The sequence below is a fragment of the Tiliqua scincoides genome, chromosome 4 (assembly GCF_035046505.1).
Source record: "Tiliqua scincoides isolate rTilSci1 chromosome 4, rTilSci1.hap2, whole genome shotgun sequence".
NCBI lineage: Eukaryota > Metazoa > Chordata > Lepidosauria > Squamata > Scincidae > Tiliqua > Tiliqua scincoides.
The window spans coordinates 87,121,576-87,139,555 of record NC_089824.1 but is presented as its reverse complement, the minus strand read 5'-3'; positions in this window follow the sequence as shown (position 1 = coordinate 87,139,555).

The following is a 17,980-nucleotide window of genomic DNA, read 5'->3' as shown; positions in this document are numbered from 1 at the left end:
AAACCTCATAACCTCCACTCATCTTTCCGCCACCCGGTAGTCCAAGTGACCACTGGGTAGTGGAATGTGAGCTGGCCCAGCACAGGCTCAAGCTGGGCTAGTTCCAGCACTGAGCCTGTGGTAAGGGCTCACAAACATGCCTTATGGCATGTTTGCGACAGTGCGTGCCAGTGGTGAGCTGGTGTGCACTTTTCAGTATCAGGCCCTTAGTCAGTCAGGGGCGTCATTTTCTTCCCAGTGTTCTCCTCCAATTGATACTATATTATGATATAGGAGTACATGGAGAGTCATTCTGGGAGGGGGGAGATGGCTGCCAACGGTTTCCAGGAGAAGTGTTACCAATCTCACGCAAAATGGAGTGGGTCAATTTTAGAAAGAGATTGTGAGAAAGAGAGGCTATTATGTTTCCTCCATTTAGCCTTAAAACCCCTTCCCAATTAGGCTCAACTTTAAAAATAATAAAATAAGTCACAGCCTAGAAGCTCCAATACACTCTCCTCACAAGGAAAATGGTCCCATTAAAAGCTGCCCCAAAACTTCCTATCACTTGGAGGAGCGTGAAACAATAATCTCAACATTAATTTTTTCTTCTATATTCATAAAAAGCAAGGAACAATTTTTTTTTTTTTTTTTACATATGGGAGAAAAAGCGCCTTCAGTATGACTGCTTTTAGATATTCTCGCCTAAACTGAATTATTCAGGAGACAAGAATATAAATCATATAAGAATGTAGGCTGATGAAACCTACCAATCATTTCTTTCACTGCTCTTGGTTTACCATTTGAAATGCTATGTTTTTTTCTTCCTTTTTCCCCAGCTCAAAAAGTCTGACTATATATTATACACATTAATGAAAGGAGAGCATGGGCTAATGACAAAAATTAAATATTGAAGATGGCCCAGAGATTTCCAAAGGGTATTATTTTTCTTCTTTTTTTTTTCTTGCAGAAGCTGGAAAATTCAAACCCAGTGGAGGTGGACGGCTGGGGAGGGAGGGAGGGTAAGAGATAATGTACTGTGCTATATAGGCAGGTAAAATAAATTCTCCTTAAAAACAACTGGAAGCATGTCCTAAATTACTTGGCATGATTTTCTTTTGATTGTGTGTACTCAGTGAAGCAGAAGCTGAGCTAATAGAGAAACTCTTCACTGATTCAGGGAAATGAAAGACGGAACTACAGTACTTCCCCCCTCTTCCCAGTCCCAATGGCAGGCCACTGTAGCCTTGGATGTTGACCAGCATATCCATAGATGCTGAGAATTATGGGAAAGGTGGTGCCAGCAGGTTTCAGTGCTTCCAGTCCTGTCCTGTCTCCTACCCCAGTGGAGAAACCTTTTCATGTTGATTTCTTCTCCTCCATATCCACTGCCTGAGACCCTTTAACTAAAGATGCCAGGGACTGAACTAGAAGCTATAGGGCACATGCACTATATATCTCTGAACTCTTCTCCCCACCCCCCCCCCCACTGGCAAGATTTCCCACTGACATTCCTGGAGGGGGGGGTGCAAAACACTAAGGCCCAAATCCTAATCAACTTTCCAGCACTGGTATAGCTGTGCCAATGGGACGTGTGCTGCATCCTGCAATTGGAGAGAAATCACGGAGGCCTCCTCAGAGTAAGGGAATGTTTGTTCCCTTACCTTGGAGCTGCATTGCCCTTATGTCAGTGCTGGAAAGTGGGATCGGATTACGCCCTAAGTTTCTTCAGCCAGAAGGTTGTGTGTATGCAGCACAAGGTTTGGGCTGCAAGTGGCTTAGCCAGGGGCAAGGAGAATCGCTTCCCCTTACCCTGGGGGAGCCACTGCAGTTCCAATGGGGCTACTTGGATCCGTGCCACTTCTGAAGATGGCGCAAATCCAAGCAGCCCTGGGCTGGTGCGGGTGGCCTGGGAACAGGGTTAAGATCCAGCATAACCACCGGATTCTGGCCCTGCCTCCCACTTCCTGCCCACCTATCCCCAGGAACGCCTGCCACCCACCCTCCACTACCACAAAATGGCTCCCTCCCACCTCCTCCCCACCCTCTCCCTGCCGCCCTAGACCCCTGTGTCAGCTGAGCTCGGCTGATGCAAACCTACGTGTCCCTGGGGCCCGCAGTGGCACAGGGAAGCAGGCACAAGTCTGTTCGCCGGCCTAACTCCCTTCAGAGTGGCACAAAAGTGCTTTATGGCACTTTTGTGATATTCCTGGGCTGGCCCAGCGTTGGGTCTGGATTGCACCCACAGTTAATTATCCAGAAAATAAAAGTGTTGAAGGCTTAAAAATGCAGAACTTGTTGCTTGCCACAGGCTTGCCTGTTACAGATGGCATAGTCCCATTCACACTGATGTCAGAGTCGGAATTATTGCTTCCTGCCTCCTGCCAAATGGAGAGAACACATGATCAATTTTATTGATATTAAACTGAATGTTATCTCTCTATAATAGTAAAATTTATATACATGGCAATTTATATCTTCCTTCTCTTTATTGCTTCACTAATAATTTACAATGGTAGTAATTCTCTCTTCGCCATCCCGTTTGGCCCCAGAAAGCGGACAGTGTTCTATTTTAAAGTAAGTAATATGCCAATAGTCAAGAATTACACTCCAGAAATAAGAGATCTAATTGAGTATATCGTTACCGACACAATTTATCTGCTGCAGATAAAATGAGAAACGGCTACTATAAAGAAGGGAAGCTTGGCGATGCAAGCATCACAGGTAGCAAAAGGAGAGATTTGCCAAACTCCGAATGCTGAGGTCACGGTGGAAGGAGCAGAATGCCTGCAATCCAGTTGAGGGCATTTCTGTACAAGCTCATGCACATTCATGCACAAACACACCCTCTTCCTAGTTCAGCACTGTGGCCTCAAACTGGAGAAACACAAATATTTGCCTGCAAAAGGACAGTATTAGTAACATGAGATGGGAGGAAAATTGGGAACAAGTCTGGGATCAATTGGGAAATAGTGCAATAACCCCACAGTGAAAGACTGCTAGGTCTACATCAGTGGTCTCCAAACTGGAGACTGCTGTGCGCTGGGAAAGGCTTGCCTGGTGCAAATGGCACTTACCATTCCACCGGGGAGACTCCCATTCGTGGCGTTGATCTCCCTGAAACTTCATCCCGGCTTGCTGTGTCTTCCCGGAAATCCAGGTGCAACGGCTGCTGGAGTGGCAGAACCCAGAAGCAGCTGGCCGGAGAGTGGTTCAGGCAAGATCAGTGCCGTGAATGGGAGACCCCCCTGCAGAATGGTAAGCCCATTCATGTGGGGGAGGAATTAGACATGTGGCCCACAGGCCAGAGTCAGGAGAGCCCTGGTCTGCATGAATTGTTTCCTAACCCAGGACAACAGCAAACCAAGATTACAGTCAAATTAATTATTCTATTATATATTTATATAGCACCCATTTCCCTAAGTGCTCAAAATGCATTCTGTAGTTATCACACTCATTTTTTTTCCAACACTCCCGTAAGGTACTACATACAATGCTGCCTTGACTGAGTGAGATCACTGGAGCATCTTGTTTAATATCTGCACTGATTGGCCAAAGCTTTCCAGGGTCTCAGACACGACTTTCCTGATCCAATCTGGAGATGCCAGGGATTGAACCTGGAACCACCTTCTGTAGTCAAAACTGTTGCTGAAGAAAAATTGGTTGAGAAGTAGTGAATTGCCTAAGTCCACCCCATGACTTCATTTTATAGTCACTGTCATTAAAAGGTAGGCGTCTGTAGTTCATTAGCTCCCTAGCTGAACTAGAATTTAATGGACCACTACTTTAATCTCACAAAAGTGCTTTTCGAACCTCCTAAAACTGGAAGTGGGGTGGGCAGATAGGTTACACCTAGTCTGCACATATTCGGGTGCAATCCTAAAGTTGAGTTGGGCCAGCCCAGAAGGGTCATAAACATGCCGTAAAGCACATTTGCACCTCCGTGGGAGGAAGCCACATGCAGAGGCTGACATAAGCCTCTGCGGTGGCTTTCCCGCAGCTGCTTGTGTCGGCACACCAGTGCCGACACAAGCGGCAAAGGTAGGCGTGAGGGGGGTGGGGAGGAGGAGGGAAAGATGTGTTTCTGGGCAGGGGGGAGGCGGGCAGTGGGTGACCATGGGGGTGGTGCATGGGGACCGGAGGCGAGACTGGGGCCCTGCAGTTATGCCAGATCCCAACCCCCCGTCCCCACAAAGAACGGAGCAGCTTCAAGCCGCTCAGCTCTCCTCGGACTTGCACTACTTCCAGAGGTGGTGCAGGTCTGAGGAGACCTATTGGGGCCAGCAGCCCTTACCCAGGGGTAAGGGGAAGAGTTTTCCCTTGCCTCTGGCTGAGCCGCTGCTGCCAACGAACCTGCGTTGGATGCAGCGCAAACCTCCTGGTTTGCCTGCTCCAGTGCAGGTTTGGATTACGCCCTTCATTAGATATATGTAGAGATCCCCTTGCATGGAGGGCTAGCCCCATGCAATCACGAAATGTTAGAAAACAGGGTTCCCAAGCACACGGAGAGATCCCTACATGTATGTACATGTTCCAATGAACAGGAATGGGTGATTCAACTCAGAAGACTCAGTCGCCAACACGCATTTTTGGTGACTTATGTGGACTTGAGTTATGCTCACTTTGAAACTGGAAGTGACTCTGGACTTGGGAGCTTTTCTTGGGAACAAGTGGAGACACAGACTCAGAAACCTGAGTCCTTCAACCCACTACCCTGCTAGTGTCTCTCTCTCTCTCTCTCTCTCTCTCTCTCTCTCTGTGTGTGTGTGTGTGTGTGTGTGTGTGCTTGCTTACTTTTTGTGTAGCTTCCAAATCCAGAAGCTGCAGTCAAACTGGTGCAAGCAAGAGACTTGGAGAGAGGAGGGTTGGTTGGTTCCAAGAAAAGGGGCAAGGGCTGGAATGGAGGAAGGAGGCTTAAGGGCCCACCCATCCGCCACTTCAGTCCCCTCACTCACACTGCTCATTCCCTCCCACCTTGCGAGCTGGGATGTCTCTTCCTCCCTCCCTGTAGGTTTTTCTGGGCAAAATCAGGAATCATGATGTGAATGGGGGTTCATGGCTGAGGTTTGTCAGGAACCCATCAGATCAGTGCTTTCTACAATGCTGCCCTCACTCGAAGAACAACAGAGCTTTTGTTTACAGATGGGATGGGAACATCAGAGGATATCAGGGGAGTGTTAAATGAGAACTCCAACACACAACCCTCTGCCTGCAGCTCCATTTTCTTCTGCGGAGCTACACCTGACGCCTTTGCTCAAAAGACTCTCTTGAGTCAAACAAAGTCCCCAAAACACTCTGGTCCAATCTCCACGGCTGCCCATTAAGACTCAAGCATGAGCTGAGTCAAGGGGGAAGGGGTGGGGCTAGACTCAAGCCTAGCCATCTTGGATTGACACATCCCCTGCCAATGAATGTGCTTAAGTTGGGAGTGGAACCTGCTACCATCATTCTTCCTTCCTGCCTAGATACACACTCATTAGAAGATCTGAAAGGGGCTAAGAGGTTGTTTAATCACATGAGTTCCCTGTGGTGTTAATTGCCAGATGAAGATTTCAAGCATTGCACAGCAAGCATAATATTGTCACTCCTTCTATATCCAATTAGCATCTGTTGGATAATGTAGAAAAGGGGGGAATGGATAGAAGAAAAAATCTTTGTACTTCTCTCTATAATCTCATCATTTCTAATAAAAGTATGACTGGCCGATCGCTTCCAACGACGACAGTTTTTATTTTCCCTTGCTGATGGCATTAATTAGTAAATCAGTTTATTTACAGCATAAAATGTAAGATGTAGAGCAGAAAGCCTTGCATAGAGGGGGTAGAAAAGAATACGGGAGAAGAAGAATGAGGAGGAGATGAAAGGGTGGGTTGGACCCAGGAGGGGGGCAGGTTTGGAGGGGACTATACCTACTGGATCCAAACCACATTCCTGGGCCTGATCCCCCTGAATGTGTCAACATTGACTTGCACCAGCAATACTGCTGGTGCAGGTTCAAGTTGACCCATAGTGGCTGCTGGGGCTTACCCCAGGGCAAGGGGACAAAGGTTCCCTTTCCCTGAGGAGACCATTAGCAGCCAAAACGCCACCATAGCATGTAGTGGAAGTCATGCTGGTGCTGCTGCTTCTACATGCAAGGATCTAGATTGTATTGAGCTTTTAATGGAAGAGTTGAGTACTTGCTGTAATGGCTACATTATACCTTTAACTTACACCTAAGGTGACTGAACTAAGCATATCCTGCAAATGAAAAGTAGAGCATGAATTTGCCAAACTTAATGTAAATAGCAAACACAGAGGAACCCCTGTGGGCTGCAGCAACTCCCAGCTAAGTGCACATGTGGTGCCAAACCTAGGCTGGCTGCAGCATACTGCCAGTTTCTCCTATTACAGTGTTTCTCAATGTTTGTCCCCACTGTGCTACTTCACATGGTCCACCTATTGTAAGTACCACTAGAGGTAACTGGTGATGCTGTAATCACCAGTTACTTCCAGACTGGGAGGTCAGATGCAACACAACAAACACTGATAAGAGGCTCAGGGCAGAGAGGAGGGCTTTTTCTAGCATGCAAAAAGCACACACTGGAGCTCTGTCCACCAAGCCTCCTAATGCTGGTTGTCATATTGCATTGCTGGACTTGCTGCAAGACAGCTGGGGCCTGGGTGTCCTGAACATACCACTGGACACCAGCTCAAGTACCACCAGTGGTACTCTGGATGTACCAGGGTAAGAAATGCTGGATGAGAAAATGCTGTCCTATTACCATCAATGTGTCCTTTAAGTATGCCTAGATTTTCTTTCTTTTATTCTTTTTTCAGGGCTCATGATACACAGAAACTAATTTGAAGGGCATCGCTGTCCTTTCTATTCTACCCTTCTAAATCTATTACAAGTAATGATGGAGAATAAGGGACTTGGTGTTGAAAGCAACAGATGGGGAGAACAAAACTTAGCAACAACACTGCCTGTTTAAATACCTTCTGACATCGTGGGGAAAGCCACCTGCTGAATAAAGTATTGACAGCAAACAAGAGACACTTGGAAGCTGAAGCAGCTCACCTGAATTCATTTAATCAAATGAGTAAGATATTCACTGGAAACACATCACATGTATATTGTTGCCCCACCAACACTGCTTTTCATTTGCCACATTTCTGATTATTATGGTTAATGATGAACAGATCATTTGAATGCTGTCTGCTGTGCCCTTGAGAAAGGTAACTTGCTAAAAATGATTTAAATTAGCATTACCGTCTGACAGATACAATAATTACGTTTTTCTTTCAACTTCCAATTTCAACAACAGCATTAAGTATCTTATTGCATTTTGTTTTTAAAATCTGAAAGCCATATTAATTTATTTTATTTAAATAAAACCTAGTTGAATGTTCTCTGGTTAGGCAGTTTTATGAGGTTCACCAGATCTCATAAAAAGTGATACCCTATGTTCTGCATAGCGGAATACTGCCGCTGGCTCAGGTTACTGAGAGCGAGAGAATAGGCTTCATTATTTGTGTGGACTGTAAATACCAAATGTGACGTTAATAGCAGCATTGCAAGCACTATCTTCTTTTGTTAACAGCATGCATGCAAGGAGAGACTAATCTTAATCACACTGTGCAGAGGAAGAAGGGCTGTAACACTTTACCCCCACAAACAACACTGTGGTCCTGATCAGTTTCTCCTGCAGGTGTTTTTGGGATACATTTCAGGGGGAAGTCTGATTGCTATAATTATTTTTTGCACAAACAGGTTTTTGCTGAGTTTTATTAAAGTGTGAGTGGGCTTTTGGAGTGTGCTGAATTTTGCCCCCTGATGCCAATCATTTAACTGATATCTCTCATCATCATTTATTAAAATCTCAAGAAGAGAAATTCTCAGGCATGAGTGGAGAATTAAAGGTTGTTTGACTACAATAGCAAGCTGTTCACCTGCATCAAAATAGTGACAGAGTCTAGCTGGGGAGAGTGGGTGGGGAATTTCAGGACAGTTACCTTCTGGGCCTGAAATGTTCTCTTAGTTTCAAGAGTTAAGATGAGTGGATGCAACTGAATGGACAAAGCAGACATACATCATTTTCTATGGGTTGCATCCAGAGTAGTGCAAGGAGGGCTTCCCAACTTTCCACTGCAGCTCCCGCTAACCCTTGAAAAGCTGCTACTAAGTCTTGTGGGGTCCTCCATAACGGTGCAGGATAGGGTAAGAAGGGTTACAGAGGAATTGGTAATAAGCAAATTTGGGGGTATTTATAAGGGGGCATTTATTGGAGGCTGTGCCATGTGTGAATGGAACTTCCTTTCCCCTTGTACAAAACATGTCTGGATGCAATCCTATGCCTGACTTCTCAAATAGGTTATCTGATGTGTTTGCTTTGGGGAAAACAGAGACTTTGGTCACCACTGGAGTAGTGGAGTATGTGAGAAGTCTCCACATCAATACCACTAGGCTAATTAGATTGCTTTTAAAGAGAGACAGTTTTCAACAGGAACACCTTGTGAAGGTATACCATAACATACCTTGACACAACAGCTCTAATTCAAAGGATGCAGCATGGGTAGGAAGATGTTGCACAGTTGCCAGAAGATGGTAATTCTGCTGGATGGTGGTATGACCTTTCGGGGGGGGGGGGAAGTATTCTGGGGCAGGGGAGGGTGGAACAGATGAGGAGCTAGGGAGGAAGGGACTGATGGAAGCCCTGTCCACTGGATCCTATCCTCTGCATTAGGTTCTCAAATTGTGCTGGCAAAATAGCTGGTACAGACTTGAAAAGCCTTCTTGTGGGGCCTGGGGCTTTCCTTAGGGGAAGGGGACAAAAGTTCCTTTCTCCCAAGGAGATCTCCAGTGGATTCACCACACCGCAGGATACAGCGGTAGCTATTTTGGTGCCGCTGTTCCTCCAGGTGCCAGGGAGTATACTACTACTACTACTATTATTATTATCAGTATTTAACATTTAAATATTATTTAATAGCATAATATTGGACTGTTAAGCTTGAACATAATTCAGTCCTCCTTCTGGTGAATTTTTTGGTACAACTAAAACTTCTTTAGCAGGGCCATATGCACACATTCTGGACTGCTGGATCAAGCTGACGAATCACATGCGCAGCACCCCTTTTTAATGTTGTATACTTAAATGTATACTGCTTTTATATAAATATAGCCAAAGTTTACAACAAAATAACAAAACATCTATAAAACAATCCAACAAAAGAATAAAGGACCCATTTGTGTGCATCATACCTCATCAAGGGACATGGGGCTTTGCCAGTCTATGTACCTCCCATGGATTGAGCCATTTCTATTTGCCTTGGCTGCAGACCTGGGTGAGAATGTCTGAATTCAAATGAGACTGTAAGCAGGTCCTAAGGCAATGCATACTTGGACTGTTTTTTGTTGTTTTTTATTAAATGAAAGGAAGCCTTCAACTTTTCCATACAAAAGTGTAATGCTAACAGAGGTTTGTCTATTCATGGAATCAAAGGATTGTCAGAACAACAGCTCAGTCAGGATTTAAAAACAGCCTTCTTAAAGCTATTGTGCATTCAGTTTTTGTTGACTTTATCTACTGTCATCTTTGCGCTTAAAGTAAAAAGAGCCATGGTGGTTATTTGAATACCTAGTGAGCGATAATAATCTCCTTCATACTGTAGTGAGAGAACACACACAAATTCTCACTGCTACGATGATTGGAATTCAATTTAAATCTTTCCCCAGTTATAAAACATTTTTATTCAAGTGAGGTAATTTTATTTGTTTTTTGTTTCATAACAAATCCATCTATCAAAGTGATAGAAAAAGCACACACTGTTTATTGACCAGTAAGCAAACCAACAAAAATGCATCTGACTGATTTAAGAGCCATTATATTTTACTACATTAAAGTTAACTAAATATGGGCGCAATCCTAACCCCTTATTTCATTGCTTTCCAGCACTGGCATAGTGGTTCCAATGGGACGTGTGCTGCATCCTGCAGTTGGGTGTCACTCACGGAGTCCTCCTCAAATTAAGGGAATGTTTGTTCCCTTACCTCAGTGCTTCATTGCCCTTATGTCACTGCTGGAAAGCACTGACATAAGGGGTTAGGATTGCGCCCTATGTTTTCCAGTCAATTGGTTTTGTTCCGCCATGACATTGTTGGTGGCTTCGTCAAAACTACAGCATTATCTGCTTAAAGTGAATACTTATAGCACACTTCCCCCTCCCCTGAATACCGATAAAAATGACAAAGATTCAAAGATCATATAAGATTTCTTATTTTCAGCTAACCCCAAAAATGCCCCTATATGGCAAATACAAATAATAAAGAATAGGGGTCAGACACTTGTAGGGAAAGAAAAGAGGTACTCTCTGGGATTTTGGTGGGGTGGGCATGCTATGGTGGCACCTTGTTCTGGATCACTCTACAGCGGTCTCCAAAGCTGAGACTGCTGCAAACTGGGAATGCCTTCACCAGTGTGACTGGTGCTTACCATTCCGGTGTACTGAGGGACTTCATGTCCCCAGATCAGAATGACACAACACTCTGGCCAGTCACGTCTATGGCGCAATGCCCCAGAGTGCACTGTACCCAGATTTCCAGGCAAATTGACTGCCCGGAACTTCATGTCATCCCAATCTGGGGACATGATGTTCCACAGACTGGGGTTTGGAGGGGGTTGATCTAGAAAGTACTGAACAATAACTGACATGGAATTTACTACTGCAGAAAAAGATTGTGGCCACTGATTTAAGGCAGATGTATACACGAATTACAGCCAAATTGTAACCTGCGTTTGTGCAGCTGGGTCAAGCGGACAATGCCGTATCCAGCCCAAGTTAGGAGCAAGCTGGAGGTCTTCTAGGAGCAAGGGGATATTTTAGTCCTTACCCCATGACGAGCCCGAGCCTGCTCAATGGGGCTACTCAGATCTGTGCCATTGAATTTGCTGGTGCATATCTGAGAAGCCCAGTGTAAGGCCTCCATGCACATGAGGGAAGCTAGGATATTACCAAAGTTTCCTCCACCAATCCAGTCCCCCTTTCCAGCCTGATCCGCCACCATTCTTCTATCCCCACCCAGAAATGGCCCCTCTTCATCATTGTTCCACCCTCCCCCCCTGCACTCCTCAGTGGAGTACTCGCCTCTGCTGGCAGCCAAAGATCCAGATTCAGTGCCAATGGGTTGGTGCAGGCCTTCCCACGAGTGCAGCTTGCATGAGTCATCACAAACATGCTTTATGGCACAGTTGCGATGACTAGCATCAGCGCAGTGGCTGCTGCAGCAGCACTACTGAAGAATAGGATTGTGCTATTAATTGGTGAGGTAGTTTGGACAATACAAATTTCATAGCATGGAGAGAAATAAGTGCACACCTGCACATGCTGGGCACAACTCCACTATCTGGTTTCTTTGTTTACTGTCCAGGGTATCAGCTGCACAGTTTTTGCCCACAGACTTAGAGCTTTATGAGTTTATGCTATCCATATGCAAATGATCTGACCCTGCAAGGATATTATGCAGAGATGGCAGAGGAAGGGCAGGGCATTGAGTGATCACACCAGCTATGCTCCAGTGTCTGGGCATTCAATGGGGTTATTATTATTATTATTATTATTATTATTATTATTATTATTATTATTATTAACAGTATTTATATACCGCTTTTCAACTAAAAGTTCACCTAAAAGTGATACTAAAAGTGGGTTAGTATCACACTACCCACCTTCCCCAGATTCATAAAGGATAACCCTTCCAGATACTGTGCACTTCTTAAAATGAAAACTAAGGGCACAATCCTGCCCTTCACTTGGGCCTGTGCAAGTCCCTTGGGCTGGCCCAGGAGGGTTGCAAATGTGCTGTAAAGCACGTTTGCGCCTCCTCGGGAGTAAGCCAGGCCGGCACAAGTCTTGGTGCAGACTTCCTCAGCGAGTCTTGCATTGACCCAGCTGGACCGACGCAAGGCTCTGGGGTCAGCTGGGAGGAGGCAGGAGGGAGGTGTTCCTGGGCGGGGGGGGGAGGGTGAATGGTGGGTGGCCCGGGGGTGGTGGGTGGGGATTGGGAGGCGGGGCTGGGAACCAGCACTTATGCTGGATCCCAATCCCTGTTCCAAGGAGTTCAGAGTGATTTCAAGCCACTCCGCTCTCCTCAGACTTCTGCCACCTCTGGAAGTGGTGCAAGACCAAGGAGACCCATGGGGGCAAAAGCACCTCACCCAGCGGTAAGGGGAAAAGTTTCGCCTTGCCTCTGGCTGAGCCGCTTTGGGCCCCTATGCTACACTGGATACAGCGCAAGCCTCTTGGCTTGCCTGTTCTAGTGCAGGGTAGGGTTGTGCCCTAAGCAAAATATTCTCCAGTTTCAGTTGCATAAAGGAGAAGGAAGATAAATTGATTTGTAAAAGGCCACACTTTTTATTCTGGGCTTCCAAATCAATTCAGTCAATGGGACCACTGAAAAATAAAACTTGGCCAAACTGGAGATGAGCAGAATAGCTTGGCCAGTCAAAAGAAGAGATGCAGTTCAAATTTGGTGCCAAAATGAAGAACAGATCTAGCTCCTCCCTCAAAAACTAACAATGGTGCACACAAGGCAACAAAGAGGGAATCTTATTTGCTCTGAAATTACATTGCTCCAGCAGAGAAAATCACCGGAAAAATATCTTGGAAAAACTTCATATTTATTTTTTTGTCCAGTGTTGTTTATGTCCTTTTGCTTCCCTGGTTGTGACTGTTTCCTGAAGTAGATTTCTATCCTCCGTCTGATTTGTCCCACATTGCCATTTAATTTGAGTGGCTATGGTGACCCACCTGACTTTGTTTCCAAGCATCCCTGACATCATCACATCAGTTATAGGTCATTTCCAAAATCATGTGGGTTGCCACAGCCAATAGGATTAAACAGCAGATGGGCAAAGAATGACCTTTTGCAGCTGTTCAGTGCACAGACAATGCTTGCGCCAACCTCAGCAGCTGTTTCCACAAAAGCAAATGACAATTTACAGGGTTTTTAAAAATAATTAATTAGGACCAAATTGTTTAGCATGATGAATGTCAATGAATACCCTCTAATACACAAATACCTTTTCCAACCATTTGCATTTTAATGAGATCTGAACTGTTAATGAATGAAGCAAGTTTACTAATTACCTCGGTGAGCATCTAAAAAACAAGCAAACTTTGTTAGATGAATTAATATTTGTTGCTCATTAGGGTGCCCTAATTGTGGAAAATAATTAATGTTTTACCAAGCACGCCAAAAATAAATTATTAGTATTTATTTGTTCCACACATTGACAAACATCCTTAATGAAAAATGATAGACCGAATGTGACTCACCGACCTTCCAGATGAGTTTCCCTGATGTAGTAGAAGCTGAATAATGAGGAAGTAAATATTACTCCTACTCCTATTATTACCCACTCCTAGCATATTTTAGGAGCAGTCTATAGGACAGGCACATACACAAAAGCTCTGATGGCAGCTTTATATAAAGAAAAGCAGCCTTGATAAAGGGTAATTTCTGCAGAGAAGGCTCTGGAGGAGGGCACAGGGGTTGTTTATGACCTTTCCTTTGCCAGGTCATTTTCCACTGAAATTATAACTCCTCCCTTGTAATATTATCCATGCTATGCCACAATTTAGATTTGGTCCATGGAATGGATTCTAGTGCTGAGGTTCATCTGCTCCCCATGTACAAATGCACATTGCACATATAGCCCTTCTGTGAGGTTGTTCATTCCGAAAGAAGGGGACAAAATGGACAGTTGGCAGCGCTTGGTGAATTAAGGCAATGGCCTCCAGTTCAAGGATTTTTTTTAAGGATCTATCAAGCTAAGCCTCAACTAGGTGTGGACTTGAATGCAACCTCCATGCTAGTGGTGCTGCCAAAGTACCAATGAAGGAGAGACTCTTATGTTAGACTGAAGGTGTCAGTCTACATGCCAATTATGAGCTGAACCACATTCCACTGAAGTTCAAACTCTACAGGTAATTGGCTTGTTGCCTGCCAACCTTCCCCTTAGATCCACAAGAAAACTCACCCTTGTGAATAGGGACAATAGGGATAGGGACTGCCTGTAATGGCGGCAGGCTTAAGACTTAAGATTGGTAATGGCCTTAAGATTCACTCTTAAGGTCTGGGTGCTTCTAAGCATGCCCATTGTTACTATGGTGCTTGAGAACTGTAGTTTTCTTTCCAGTGAAATTCAATGAGTTGGCCAAAAGACACCCAAAATTACAATTCTTACGCATCTCAGCATTTTCAGGGCTGTCCATGCCTTAAGGTTGAGGCCTGAAAGGTGGTTCTTTGTTCCACTTGCCCAAGAGCTCAGGAAGTGAGCTCTGGGCAGTAGAGACCCAATTGCAAGGACGTGAGTGAAATGCACGTGAGTGAAGGAGGGACCATCCTTCAGGTTAGACAGGGTGTTGTAAGCTAGCAGTTGTAAGGGCTTATGTTACTTTTGCCTATGTGCAGTCCTTCCAGCAACCATAGAAGTTTCCAATTTAAATGCCAACCATTCTGGTTTAACTTGCAACACGTAAGACCCTGTAGCACCTTAGCTCCAATCTGCTGATGCCAATTATTATTGCATCCTTTGGTAACCCTTTTTATGTTTTTCTGCCAAGCTTATCTTTAGAACTCCTGTGTAAAGTGGTCCTTCCGCCTTGGCTTCCGAGACAGTTGCAGCTGCAAAAGCAAAGCAGGGGCTTCAGCTTTGCTTTGCTCTCACCTTCCCAAATGGCTCGGAAGAGGAGGGGGAGGGACCACTTCACACAGGTGTCCCGGCACCTGAAGAAACTTAGCATTTCCTCCTCCTCCCCGGAATGCCAATGGTATGTGGTGGAGCAGGTCACGTATGAGGGAGTGTGCTAGTGGAGGTTGAGGACAGAATTGAGTGATGAACAAAAATGGACAAAAAGCAGAAAATATCTAAAGCCTACCCCCCCCCCCCCCATAATTAAAGTGCCATCTGACCTATTTTGATGTGCCATTTCATATGGGAACCTTGTTTGGGTCTTCTTACTTGCATGGGAATTCATCTACCTATTGGACACTCTAGCCCAGGGGTGCCCAAACCCTGGCCCAGGGACCATTTGTGGCCCTTGGGGACCTCCAATCTGGCCTGCAGGGAGACCCAAATCTCCAATGAGCCTCTGGCTCACTAGTGATTTGCTAGAGCACACTGCCCAACATAACTGCTCTCAGCAGTTCAACTTCTTGTGCATCTGTTTCACATCTGTGAAACGGCAGTGGCAGCAAAGGAAAGGCCAGCCTTGCTTTGAACAAGGCCTTTTAAAGGTCTTGAGCTGTTGCAAGACCTTCATTCATTCATATAAGTTCAATCGCTAATACGTTCATTTATGTAAATTTATGTAAATGTATTCAAATTTTAAATGTAAATTAATTCTTTTCTTTCCTGGTCCCTGACATAGTGTCAAAGAGAAGATGTGGCCCTTCTGCCAAAAACTTTGGACACCCCTGCTCTAGCCTGATCACATTTCGCCAGGCCTGACTTTGAAAGGATAAATATGTTTGGAAACAGGGCAACAAGCAGGGAAAGCTGGCTGAGAGCTCCCTTGTGTGCACCATCGTGTCAAGGTTTCTTAGAGGACTCTCAGTTCCAGAGTTTTCCAAGAAAATTCACAAAAATATGAGGCAGGCTAGGGGAGGATATCTATTACTACTCAATTACTGGAGCACATCTTGATGCTTCAAGGCCAGAGGGCTAGTGTAAATAGTTTGTTGTACCAGACCAAGTCTTTTGCCTACAAGAAATTTACTTTTGATCTGTGGCCCAGGGACCCTTAAAAACCCATAGGCTTTTCCTGTATGGAGCTGTCTCACTAATTGAAGGACATTGGAGAGAGCTTTGAGGTCTGGGAAGCAACATGTCTAGACCAGAGTTTCTGTGCTTGCAATAAACCATTGTACTTATCATGACTTAGCACAGACTTCCATAACTTGTGATGGACCAAGCCAGATGCAGGTCAGCGGCCAAGTATTATGGCCTGACATTTTATCGACAGTGCTTCTGCTTTTGTAGTCCCAAGCAGGCAACTCAAAATGGTCCACCGTACATGACTGATGGTCTTGGTCTTGGTCAGACACTTGGTCTGATGCGTCATCACAAGTTGTACAGGCCTGATTTAGTTTGAAGTGAAAAGAAAAAAAACAAGGAGTAGCAGGCTGTAGCAGGACCTTCTTGCCATTTTGCAACTTCTCACCCAGGCCAGTGCTTTGCTTCCCGTCAAAGGACTTTCCACTTTCTGTGAAAATAAATCCTTTAGATTGACTGCATTGCTTTCATAGCATTCTAACTGCAATTCACTCTAGCCAGTTTTGCCAGTGCTTTATGTGATTTACAGTTGGTATCAACAGGCAAACCTGCTGTTAAGTGCTCTTTCCTTGTTGCTTCTCAATTCCCTTTCACAGACATTTCTCGCTGATTCATAGAGTGCTTTGAGGCCCATGTTTTCTGTAAAACTTGACAGGGAGGGCGAGAGGTTAAAGGACAGCATTGCACTCCAAAGATTTACTGTTTGTAAGAGAGTCGTTTTTCTCCAGGGATCACCTGTGAATCATCACGGAACAATAATTTCAATTTCCAGCATTGATTGTTGAGGCCTGCAATCCTATGCACAGCACATTTACTTGGGAGTAAACAGCATTGATTTACTTCTGAGTAAATGTGCATAGATTGAATTGGAAGTGTTGTATAGTATAAAATATACTATACATTAAAAATATGACTGGGTATAAAATGTGGTTGGGAACCATATATATATACATTTTGACATAGTCTGCTGTTGACTGATGATAAATCTAATTTGGTTCCTTCCTTATTAGTGAATTTTTTTTAAGTTAATTTATACCCTGCCTTTCCTTTGCCATAGCAAATGCCCAGTGCAGCTTACAAGATGTCCACAAAATACAATATTTCAACAAAATTCTCACGCCAGTGCTAGTCTCCATTGGAGCTGGTGTTTCAGGCTCTATGGCCTGGGCACCTCCTTGTCCTCTGTCCATCAAGGCATGTGGATCTCAAGTTGTTCATGGAAAGGTGGGCATTAACAATCCTCTCCAGTCAATACTGTACTCCATTGGAGTTGGAATTATAGGCTCCCTTTTGCTTGGGCAGCTCCTCTTCCTTCCTCCTCTCAGGGCATCAATTTCAATTGATTAACATCCCAATTCCTTGTGGGTCAACTGTATCCAGATTCTTCCTGAAAGCAAAATCACTGCCACCTGTCCCCTTGAGGGGCCAGCTAATCAGACTTGTTCCCCTGGTGAGATTGGACCAATAATTCACACAGAGTTTGGCTAAGCAAAAGCGCACTGTTTTATTTTCAAAGTTCCAGTACTGGAAGAGAGAGGAGGCAGATAAGGTGCAAATATGCAGTTTACCAAAACTCTCTACTGTTTCTTCATTAGGGTCCACTTAAATACAAGGTCCTGCAGTAGCAATCTCCCATGTCCCTCCCCCAGGTACACTCCCCTTGGTGGGTATACTGTAGACAATGGAAGGTTTGACAATTAAACAACAGGTGTCTGCTCATAAATGTCAAGTTCCACAAAACAGATAGCAGGAAGCTTATTTTTTTTTTGAAACTCACCCTTGAAATAGATTCACAAAACCACATAACATCCTTTGAATATCACAACAGATGTGAACAGGTTAGGGGCTTCTGCTCATCCTACACCCTAGGTCTACAGACAAAGGGCAGTATATCTGCTGTTGTCTGACCTGGATGCCTGTAGGTTGAGTTTCCAAGTGCCCATGGTTGATGTGAATGTAAAGATCAAAAGGGGAAGGTCTCAGGTAGCTATGCCCTGTGCCAAAAAGGTGCATAACATATAATACATGGTTCTGCATTTTCTTTTGAAGCTCAACCACAGAACATAATAGGATGTAAAAAGGTGTCAGAGATCCGAGGTCTCCCTGGAGACCTGAGCTTCATGACATTTTGGGTGAAAAGTTTCCAGCAAGCGACTAAGAGCCCAATCCTATCCAGTTTTCCA